The sequence below is a fragment of the Schistocerca americana genome, chromosome 3, assembly GCF_021461395.2.
Source record: "Schistocerca americana isolate TAMUIC-IGC-003095 chromosome 3, iqSchAmer2.1, whole genome shotgun sequence".
NCBI classification, from domain to species: domain Eukaryota; kingdom Metazoa; phylum Arthropoda; class Insecta; order Orthoptera; family Acrididae; genus Schistocerca; species Schistocerca americana.
In genome coordinates, this window is record NC_060121.1 from 793024122 (window position 1) to 793036455 (window position 12334).

The following is a 12334-nucleotide window of genomic DNA, read 5'->3' on the forward strand; positions in this document are numbered from 1 at the left end:
ACAGATGAGCTTCTCAGAGTCTAGAAAGGTCATTGCCTGCCGGAGTGGCTGAGCGGTTCTATGCGCTTCAGTCTGGATCCGTGCGACCACTATAGTCGTAGGTTCGAATCCTGCCTCGGGCATGGGTGTGTGTGCTGTCCTTATGTTAGTTAGGTTTAAGTAGTTCTAAGTTCTAGGGGACTGATGACCTCAGATGTTGAGTCCCATAGTGCTCAGAGCCATTGGAACCATTAGAAAGGTCATTAAGTCTGAACACAAAATATGTTCCATGATTCTACAACAAATCGATGTCAGTGATATTGGCCAGTAATTATGTGCATCCGACTTTCTACCCTTTTTTTAGACCTGGGCCTTCTTCCATTCCCATGGAACAATGATCTCTGATAGATGATGGATAAGAATAGTGCTATATTTGTAGCATAGTCAACATATAACCTTACGGGGATACCGTCTAGGCCAGATGCCTTCCTGGCGTCTAAGGATATTAACTGTTTTACAGTCTCAGATACACTAAACACTATGTCAGCCATCCTTGAATTTGTTCGATATTTGAAAGGGGGAAATATGATGCAGTCCTCTACTGTAAACGAGTTTTTGAAAGCTAGGTTTAGAGTTTCGGCGTTCTGTTTATCATCATCCGTTACATTGCCCTTATTGTCAGCAAGAGAAGGTATTGAATTATTTGTAGCATTCATAGATTTTATGTACGACCAAAATTTTTGGGGTTATTTTCATAATCTGCAGATAAAATATTGCTTTCTGCCTTCACCACATATGCTACATCAGAATCAGCTGCCAGACCCATTATTTTTCTATCTAATCCCTCTTATTCGTTTTCGGGCACCCATTGAAACCTACCAACCAGCAGTGGCTGGGTCATGGCATGCCTAAATCAGTTACTCACATCCAAATACAGAATATAACTTGAATCAAGAGATGGGCTGAAATCCGCACCCATACATAGGTTATTTGCCTTGGTGTTTCTATGGACACATTGGCAAAGACCCCCCACAGATCCCGCACTCAAAGAAACGAAGGATGTCAGCATCAGTTAAAAGTTCGATGCTGTATCTTGTCCCAGGACAATCCAGGTGTCATGTAATAAAAAGCGGGGTCCAGAGAGTACGTGGCCATACATACACTCTCGAACTGCTCAGAAACTTCTGCAAGCGAGCACACGCCAGTATCCATGTATAGTCTTGAGTAACCATCCAAATTGGGAGTGCTGGATTCCCGCTACACCAGCATGCTCATAATCTGCACAAATTATGGCATCACGTGTGAGAGTACTGCTAAATGTAGGTATGTTGGATACCATGGTTTTGTCGAATATCGCCATATTATCCAGATACTCATAAGGGGAAACTCCTTTCTTAGCCACTTTTCCTCACTGTGGTATGCAGATTGGATGATGTGCATATCCTTTTAAGGTACTGTGTCAACAAATTTCCAGAGTGAAGTCTGCATGAAAAGTAAAGAGTCAAGGAAGCGGAGCGTAATTTTTGGCGTCATTCATTTCAAGAAAGAAATACACTTCTCTAAATTTTCAGGTAGGACTCTGACGTGATCTTTCTTTGAACCGAAATTAGTCAACTGCTAACTAGAACTGTTTAAATTGTGAAAGAAGACGGGTATGTGTCGTGGTAATCTGTATTTGAAATTGCGTGCGTTGTGAGCTGCACCAAAGAACTTTCCTGCAAGATGACAATGATATCTACAGGGAGTCTCAGCTTTTCTGTATAATAGCATCCCACAAATAGAACAGTTAACCACTTTTTTTTTGTATGAGTTATATCCTTCTCCAATTCGGTCATGGGGATGTTTGTGCTGTAAAGCCTATCAGCCTCCCATGAGAGTTTCTCAAGCTCAGTGAGAAACCAAACTGCAGGATTATCCTAAGCATAAGATTCATAGCTGTTAAGACTTGAATCATATGAGCAAACAGGTTAGTACACTGCCACATACTGTACGGGTTTTTACATGAAGGTGGTAGGTGAGGCTAAGGGGTTCCCTTCACAATGTGTGATGGGACAAGGAGACAGTCAATGTTAGTGTATACAACAGACGGACATCACTCCTGGTGGTGACCGTTTTTGAATTTAATGAACTTGTTTTCTCCTGAAGGCAAAACAACACATGTCGGTTTTTTGGATTCACAGTCCTTCAGATGCCTTTTTAAACACTTTTCTTCCGAAAAGATGTTTAGACACCTAAAGCAAATGTATTTTTTTTCACTTGTGTTTATTGAGTTTTGAGTTAAGAAGGCAGGACATGTCTTTGATCCAAACATAATGCTAATTTTCACCTTCAGAGAAGAACATCATTTTTACATGAAGATCATGCTCACCTGCTTATTTCTAAAAATGTAGTGGTCGAACTACAGTATGCTTGTCCTGCTTCTGTTGCTGATTATCATCATCATCATCATCATCATCAGTGTCATCCGGCTCGCTTTTTCCTATTTTCTTCAGGCCAGGAACGTGAACCGATATTCTGGTATTTGGTGCCTCAAATTTTGGTATGCCCTGACTAGAAATCTACTCTGTAGGAATCAGCATGGGTTTCGAAAAAGACAATCGTGTGAAACCCAGCTCGCGCTATTCGTCCACGAAATTCAGAGGGCCATAGACACGGGTTCACAGGTATGCCGTGTTTCTTTACCTCCGCAAAGCGTTCGATACAGTTCCCCACAGTCGTTTAATGAACAACGTAAGAGCATATGAACTATCAGACCAATTGTGTGATTGGATTGAAGAGTTCCTAGATAACAGAACGCAGCATATCATTCTCAATGGAGAGAAGTGTTCCGAAGTAAGAGTGATTTCAGGTGTGCCGCAGGGGAGTGTCATAGGACCGTTGCTATTCATAACATACATAAATGACCTTGAGGATGACATCGGAAGTTCACTGAGGCTTTTTGCAGATGATGCTGTGATGTATCGAGAGGTTGTAACAATGGAAAATTGTACTGAAATGCAGGAGGATCTGCAGCGAATTGACGCGTGGTGCAGGGAATGGCAATTCAATCTCAATGTAGACAAGTGTAATGTGCTGCGATTACATAGAAAGATAGATCCCTTATCATTTAGCTACAAAATAGCAGGTCAGCAACTGGAAGCAGTTAATTCCATAAATTATCTGGAAGTAGGCATTAGGAATGATTTAAAATGGAATGATCATATAAAGTTGATCGTCGGTAAAGCAGATGCCAGACTGAGATTCATTGGAAGAATCCTAAGGAAATGCAATCCGAAAACAAAGGAAGTAGGTTACAGTACGCTTGTTCGCCCACTGCTTTAATACTGCTCGGCAGTGTGGGATCCGTACCAGATAGGGTTGATAGAAGAGATAGGGAAGATCCAGCGGAGAGCAGCGTGCTTCGTTACAGGATCATTTAGTAATCGCGAAAGCGTTACGGAGATGATGGATAAACTCCAGTGGAAGACTCTGCAGGAGAGACGCTCAGTAGCTCGGTACGGGCTTTTGTTAAAGTTTCGAGAACATACCTTCACCGAAGAGTCAAGCAGTATATTGCTCCCTCCTACGTATATCTCGCGAAGAGACCATGAGGATAAAATCAGAGAGATTAGAGCCCACACAGAAGCATACCGACAATCCTTCTTTCCACGAACAATACGAGACTGGAATAGAAGGGACAACCGATAGAAGTACTCAGGGTACCCTCCGCCACACACCGTCAGGTGGCTTGCGGAGTATGGATGTAGATGTAGATCTTTAGGGGAACTAGATACTGTCAAAGTTATATGCCCCAGGGATCGCAATATTGCGCACGTGGTATTTACTGGTACACCCTGGATGTAAACTGTAATTTCTCTCGCAAGCCGGGATTGACCATGCAAAACAAGCAATATCCTTTTCGTTTTGAACGTTAATACAAGCCTTCTTGTTCTTAATATCCTCAGGGAGTTTCAAATAACTGGACCTTACTTTTGACAGATCATAGACATGAATATGGACGTCGAGATGTGGTATATGGCTGAACGCTTTAGCTGACCATCTTACTTCTATCTCGGAAAACTGGGCCAGTATAGCTTCCAAGGTGGATTCACGATACCACTCAGTGACTGATGTGCTATGAGATATAATGTCATTATCATCCCAGATGTAGTGCATGCTTTTCTTCTCAGCAGCAGCCTACTGTTTGGGAGGGTGAGTCAGCTCACTGCTGAGAACTGTGTTACATTTAATGGCTTTAAATCTCGGATCAACTAGGGCTTTGAAGAATTCTGTCTCTAGCATCGGGAGGTATTTTTCTAGAAATCCGATAGGTTCGTGATACATCCCAGGCAAGATTCTCAATTCTAGTGAAAGAGATACACCCCCCCCCCCCCCAAGGCCTTAGCCACCGCTGAGTCATGACACCACTAGTCTGATGTCCTTCACTATCAGAATGGGAGAGAACACTACCGCTAGGCACAGGTTCTTTACCATTAACATTACCAATAAAACTATGTCTAGGGACGCCAACGACTGTGTCCACCTGGTGGATGATGGCGTTGGGGAGGAGGCGCCTGCTGGGCTGAGAAGTATGCCCCTAGGCACGTCATGACTCAATAAACGCAAAGGCGATCGGCGTGAGCTGGAGTAGAAGAAGGCTGTAGCAGTGAGCCCTGGTAGAAGCACCCAGGCTGTGGAGAGGGCGCTCGTTGATGATGCTGCATTCTGGAGCCTTCACAACCACCAACCTTGGGGGTGGGAGATCCTTGCTCTTCTTCTGCTGACTGAACCACCCGTGGGCACCAGAGGGTATGTGATGGTGTGGGGGCTGGTACTGCAGCAGACACATCTGCTGCCACCTCTCTCGCAGTCATGAGCAGTGTCTTGCACAGTGGTGCCATTCGGGTCCATGTTTGACGCTTGCCCCCACAACCACCGCTCTAGTCACCAGTGCCACAATGAGCTGTTGTGGTGTTGGTGTTGGTGACACCTCTGTAACAGATGAATGACGAAAAAAATTAAGTACAATGCTCCAGATGTATTTGATATATGCTGGAAACAAATAACAACATTTAAGTACTTCAACATTCCGGAATAATGATTATTTGCTGTAACAGCAGTTGTATTATAATCATCATTTCCATTCTGGGTCCATGGATTGAGAAGTTCAGTTGGGCCTCTGAGCATTTCTTCCACCCACTCAGCTAAGTCCTCTAAAAGGGCAAAGTCACAATGCCTTTATGCCTCTTCCTCAGAGGTTAACTCCTTGGCCCACTCAGGCGTTTCATCGTCGCCAGAACTGCTGTGGAGCCATCGATTTATTTCACTGGAGTCGTCTACAACAAGATATTGATAAGAAACAACAACAAAAAATTCGTACTAAAATGTTCAAATGTGTGTGAATTCTTAAGGGACCAAACTGCTGAGGTCATCAGTCCCAAGACTTACACACCACTTAAACTAACTTAAAGTATCTTATGCTAAGAACAACACACACACACACACAACCATGCCCGAGGGAGGCCTCAAACCTCCGGCGGGATGAGCCGCGCAAATTGGTACTGAAATTGCCTACGACGAGGCACTGATTATACATACTACAAAAAAAAAGTTCATGCCAGATGGAAATGATAACACCTGTTCATCATCTTCCATGCATACCCCTGTTAGATTCTCCTCTTGCTCCATAGCAGCATCTACAACGGTGGCGAATGTATGTCTCACACAACAATATACGATGAAAAAAAATTGTCTAACAACAATACATTACAAATGTAATTACGATATTGCTGCTGAAGCCTTTGGCCTCCAGTAGCTGCTCATGTTCGGTCAGCTGCCGTTCTAATGCTGCAACAGTGAGATCAAAAGTTTTATAAACACTTGTGATTCGAATACATCAAGAGGTTTCTCTGAACACATAAACTAAAACACACACAGAATTTGGAGATGTACTTACATAATAGTAGCATAACCTCTTCGGTTACTGCTACTGTCAGCTTTCAGCATACAGTTGCTGTTCTAATGCTAGAACAACAATAGAAATGTTAGGGTTTGAATACTTTAAGAGATGTTCTAGGTCGGCCATCATTTCGGAAATAAATGCTGCAACAGCAAGAAAGAGAATTTTTATGACCACTTGTTACGAAAATATTTCACGATCTCGAAAAATTTGAATACATTGCTATGAAATTCTGTAACTATTGGAATTTAATCTCATAATTATATTTATAAACACTTACATGGCAACTGCTCCAAGTCTGGCCGTTTCTCATCGCCAATGCCGCTACCAGTTCTGCTGGCTGAACGTTTCACCTCGCAATGAGCACACAAACTCAACTATACACTGCCAAAGACAGACTGAAGATGGTTGTGCAGGTGTTGGCCTTTATGTACCTTCAGGATTCACGCTCTACTTTGCAGAAGACCAATAGGAACTCAAAATGTCACGCCAGCTAGTTAGAACACGCCTTCTTTTGTTCAAGCAGGCTGGAGTAGGCTTGGTACAGACGGCTATGAAAACAGAATGCTGCTGTGATGGGAGAGTTATCTTTGATAAAAAAAAAAAAAAGTGGGACAAACAGATAGAGGGGACTTTCGAAAACACCCTAGGAAGTGAATGCATGTGGCTGGAAAATAGAACACACCTGCTATCTTTCGAAAACACCCTTTATTCATTCTGCGATAAACAGATGGTATGACACATTCTTTGATTCTGCTGCAGGTAGCTGGAAGCATAATCTTTTGTTCACAGGAAGTTTGTTTAGTCCGAAATCAGACTTTGGTGTGTGGTATCAACGGAGACGCACGGGCGGTTTACGACGATAGATGAGAGAGCCATGTGGTTAGATGTTGATCACCATAGGCGACACCATTTTAGAGTTTTTTATATTTTGACGACTATGTGGAGATGCACCTTGGAAGACACGGCTGCAACAAGGGAAGTAGCCACGATGTTTTAATTTTATTATCAATTTTATTTTGCCTGGTACATGTTCCATTTTAGCGAGTTTTAACAAGTTCTTTTACTTTTTATTATTGTGATGATGGAAGCTTGACTTTCGAAACGCGTCAATCTTAGTGTTTTACACTATAAACAAGTGGTTGATATTTTTTTTAAAATTGAGTTAACTTGTAAGTAGGCTGTTTAGGTTTTCTTACTGTATGAAAATCACTGGCTGTGCTGTGTGCAGTCTGTGGCTAGTTTGCATTGTTGTCTGCCATTGTAGCGTTGGGCAGCGGCAGCTGGATGTGAACAGCGCGTAGCGTTGCGCAGTTGGAGGTGAGCCGCCAGCAGTGATGGATGTGGGGAGAGAGATGGCGGAGTTTTGTAATTTGTCATGAACTGCTATATATATTATGACTATTAAGGTAAATACATTGTTTGTTCTCTATTAATATCTTTCATTTGCTAACTATCCCTATCAGTAATTAGTGCCTTCCGTAGTTTGAATCTTTTATTTAGCTGGCAGTAGTGGCGCTCGCTGTATTGCAGTAGTTCGAGTAATGAAGATTTTTGTGTGGTAAGTGATTTCTGAAAGGTATAGTTTAATGTTACTCAGGGCCATTATTTTGCAGGGATCTTTGATAGTCAGATTGCGTTGCGCTAAAAATATTGTGTGTCAGGTTAAGCACAGTTATGTACAATTGTTCAAAGTGGACGTTTCATATGTCGACCCTTAGCTGAGGATACCTCACTGGAATCTTCTGATTTTTTCTTGTAGTTTGTGTAATTAGTGTAGATTTTGTTTATTGTTATTTCATTGTTGTACAGTAAAACAGTTGTGGCATGCATGTAGATTTGCACCCAGTATTTCGCAGCTGCGCTTGCAATTAATGACATATTATTTTCAGTGCTATGTTAATGTGTTCTCTTATTGTTGCTCTTCAAATTGTGTTTTTTTGTGTTATCGTGTGAAATATTGTGACAATAATGGCGTGTGAAAAACGTAATACTAGGCTCCAAAGTAAACTGAGAAATGACAGTGAAGACGAAAGCAGTGTGTTAGCGCCACCGAGTAATGAATTAACTAATGTTCAAAGTAGTAATTTGGTAATTGTACATAGGGAAATGGGGCGGGCTGCAAACAATGGTGTAGACAGTGAAACAATTAGTGAACAGGGAAGCATTATCGATCGATCGGTCGGCAACAGCTTACCTCAGGAATCCGAAATGACAGGACACAATCTTGCAAATACTGTAGATTCAGGTTTTGCGTCCTCACCCTTTTCTCAAATAAGTCAAGACACACTTTCTGCTTTTCAAACTGCGAATATTGCCGGTTCAAATGCACTGCCGAATAGCACTGAGGAACATGTTTCAGACACCAGTGCATTGTTATTACAATTAATGCAACAAATGGGACAAAAGCTTCAAAAGTTAGACACAATGGAACAAAATCAGAGACAAACACAACAAAAGCTTCAAAAGTTAGACACAATGGAACAAAATCTTCAAAAGTTAGACACAATGGAACAAAATCAGAGACAAACACAGCAAAAGTTAGACACAATGGAACAAAATCAGAGACAAACACAGCAAAAGCTTCAAAAGTTAGACACCACACTTGAACAAACACGTGAAGATTTAACTACTGAGTTACATAACATTGAATCGAAATGTCAAAAAGTCTGTAATGACGTAAAAACACAAATTTGTGAGCATTTTCAACCTATTTTTTCGCGGCATGAAAATGCATTACAGAATCACGAAGCAGCCATAAAAGAACTGCAAACTATTGTTCATCAAAATCATGAGACCCTGCAAGCTAAAATTGACTCAGTTGCATCTACCGATTCGGTTACGAAACTTGCAAAAACTCAAGAAAACTTAAAGGACACAGTAGATACTCTGAAAATTGGTTCAGAAAGACACATGGAGGAAATTAGTTCATTATCAGAGAAAGTAGTTGAACTTTCGGATCAGCTAAATAATTTATCTACGAAGGTAGATGATAATCTGAATGACACAAAACCGGTAGTCTTTAATGACACAGAAGAGTGCGAACAAATTAGGAAACTGAAACAAAATCTGAATCAAATTAATACGCAACACCAAAGAGAAATCCGGGAAGTGCAAGATCAGCTGACACAGGTAATACAAGAATTACGTATTTCAGAGGACACTCGCGCTCCAATACGGAAAGAGGGACATAGAAATACGGAAAAGCCACAAAATAATAACACAGGGCACTTCGGAAATTATGAAAGAAATTGGCAAGGTACACCGAATTTTGAGATGGAACCGCCGAAACGACGTAACAATGACCGACATGCGACTCGCCGACATGATGATTTTGACTATAAGCTGTTCATTACTACACGTAAATTCAAAACATTTAAGAATTCTGACAACGACATTCATCCACAAGTATGGCTTCATCAATTTTCTCATTGTTTTCCTCCCAACTGGTCATTGGAGCACAGGCTAGAATTTATGTGTGGCTACTTGGAGAATGAACCAGCTGTAAGAATGCGATCGGTCATTCACGATTGTCACAGTGAAGGAGATTTTTATCATGCCTTCCTCTCTGCATATTGGTCTCAAACTACACAAGACCGAGTAAAACATAGCATCATAATGATGAAACGTTTCGAACAATCTGAATTTTCCAGTCTTGTGAAATATTTTGAAGACATGTTGCATAAGAATCAGTATCTTTCAAACCCATACAGCCCCTCAGAACTCATCCGCATTTGCTTAATCAAACTGCCTGAACATTTACGACATATTATTTTAGCAGGACGTTGCAAAGACGACATTGAAGCTTTTCAGGGACTGTTACAAGAACTGGAAATTGACACTGACAATCGCGGAACGCGAAAACAGGAGTACAACAATTACAGGTCACATCTGTCACAATTCCGCGATGACAGAAATAATAAATGGACATGACAAGGCTATTCTTACAACGTAAATTGTGACCAAAACAGACACCACCCGTATGACAACCGTTGGCAGAGCAGTAATAATTACAGGGAAAGATCACCTCTCCGCGGTAATGACTATCACAGGGACAATCAGAGAAACAGACAATATGGGAACCAAAATAATTATTATCAAGGGAGACAGAATAACTTTAGACGCAACGGTCCAGCGCGCAGTTACGACTCAGGGAGAAATTCTCCACCACGTGACCGACAAGAAAGAAACTATGGAATCTACCGACATGACGACAGACGGTATGATCGTAACGACAGACCTGAACTGCATCAGAACTGGCGCGATTTAAACAGGGCAAGGCCCTCTCGTCACGGTGAATTTGTAGAAGTTAGGTCTCCAAATCCCAGTAACGACGCGCGCCAACAAAGAGACAATAGGCAATGACTCACACCGCTGGCAGCCACAAAACGTACTTATGAAACTGACGACGCAGCTGCTGTAGCTAGTAATTACGTAAAAATGGAAGACATTAGGGACATCTTACTCCAGGAACACGACGTAAAACTTAACAACATTGCATATCCTGTGATTCACATTACTGTAAATGACGTAAAATTTACGGCAGTACTTGACTCTGGCAGTCCCATTTCAGTAATTAGTGAAACAGCTTTTAGCAAGTGCAACAAATCGAACGATTGCCCCACACTTCCGTTACGTAAGATTAAATTACAAGGTGCAATCTTTGGAAAAAGTGTAGATGTACGCCAACAAACCAATTTAGAATTCTTTTGCCAAAGCCACAGCTTCTCTATGAACTTTCTTATTGTTCCATTATTGTCGACGGAAATTATATTGGGAGTAGACTTTTTGAATGAATACAAAGCAATCTTAAACTTTCACTATGCTGAAATAAGTTTAGAGAAGGAAGGTAAGTCAATAGCTTTGAAATTTGAAGATTGGCTCTCAAACCATGACGAAGAAATTAATCGGCTTTACCTTCTGTTGGACAATGGTTCGGAATTTTCTACGGAACTAGACACTAACAATCACTCTGCAAGTACTGACAGGGATGATATCGACGACATATTTGAAATTAATGAGTTAATTCAGAATAAAATTCAAACAACTGAGAATTGTAATGACACTTATAGGCAGGACCTTTTTGAGATTTTACAAGAACATTCCACAGTTTTTACTCACAAAACAGGAACAATCAAGGGATTTCAATACCAATTTCGTGTTCGTGAGCATACTAAATTTTGTGTTAGACCATACGTAATTCCAGCACATTATAGGGACCGTGTTAGAAGAGAAATACAATCTATGCTTGAGGAGGGCATTATTGAGCCTGCAGTAATCTCATACAACAATCCGTTACATATTGTTGAGAAGAAAAATGGATCGATCAGGCTTGTCTTAGATTCGAGACAAATCAATACTATCATTATTCCTGAAACAGACAGGCCGCAGACGATGGAAGAAGTTCTTCAAAATTTTAATGTGTAAAAGTGTTGTCTTCCATTGATCTCAGATCCAGCTTTTATCAGATCGAACTTCATCCAGAATGCAGAAAATACACGGCTTTCCTTTGTTTCGGCGTTTGTTATCAGTTTCTGAAACTTCCTTTTGGTTTGAACATTTCTTCGGCAGCATTCATTCGCGGGCTAAATTCCATATTACCTGAGTTCTTAAAACGTCACATCACCTTATATGTGGACGATATTCTAATAGCAGAAGCTTCGTGGGAACAACATAATCGCATCCTCAACAGTTTGTTACGTATTTCTGCAGAATCTGGAATTACAGTTAACTTGGAAAAGTCTGAATTCGGTAGGTCAAAGGTGAGGTTTTTGGGACATATTATTTCTTCTGAAGGCATTCAGCCGGATCCTGAAAAGTTAGAAGCAATAAGAGCCATTCAGTTCCATCCACAAAAAAACAAGTCCGCAGTTTTCTAGGTCTCGTAAATTTTTACCGTCGTTTTCTGAATATGCAAATTCTAGTTACACCAAAACTTTGTTCTCTCACTGGAAAAAATACTACACTCCTGGAAATTGAAATAAGAACACCGTGAATTCATTGTCCCAGGAAGGGGAAACTTTATTGACACATTCCTGGGGTCAGATACATCACATGATCACACTGACAGAACCACAGGCACATAGACACAGGCAACAGAGCATGCACAATGTCGGCACTAGTACAGTGTATATCCACCTTTCGCAGCAATGCAGGCTGCTATTCTCCCATGGAGACGACCGTAGAGATGCTGGATGTAGTCCTGTGGAACGGCTTGCCATGCCATTTCCTCCTGGCGCCTCAGTTGGACCAGCGTTCGTGCTGGACGTGCAGACCGCGTGAGACGACGCTTCATCCAGTCCCAAACATGCTCAATGGGGGACAGATCCGGAGATCTTGCTGGCCAGGGTAGTTGACTTACACCTTCTAGAGCATGTTGGGTGGCACGGGATACATGCGGACCTGCATTGTCCTGTT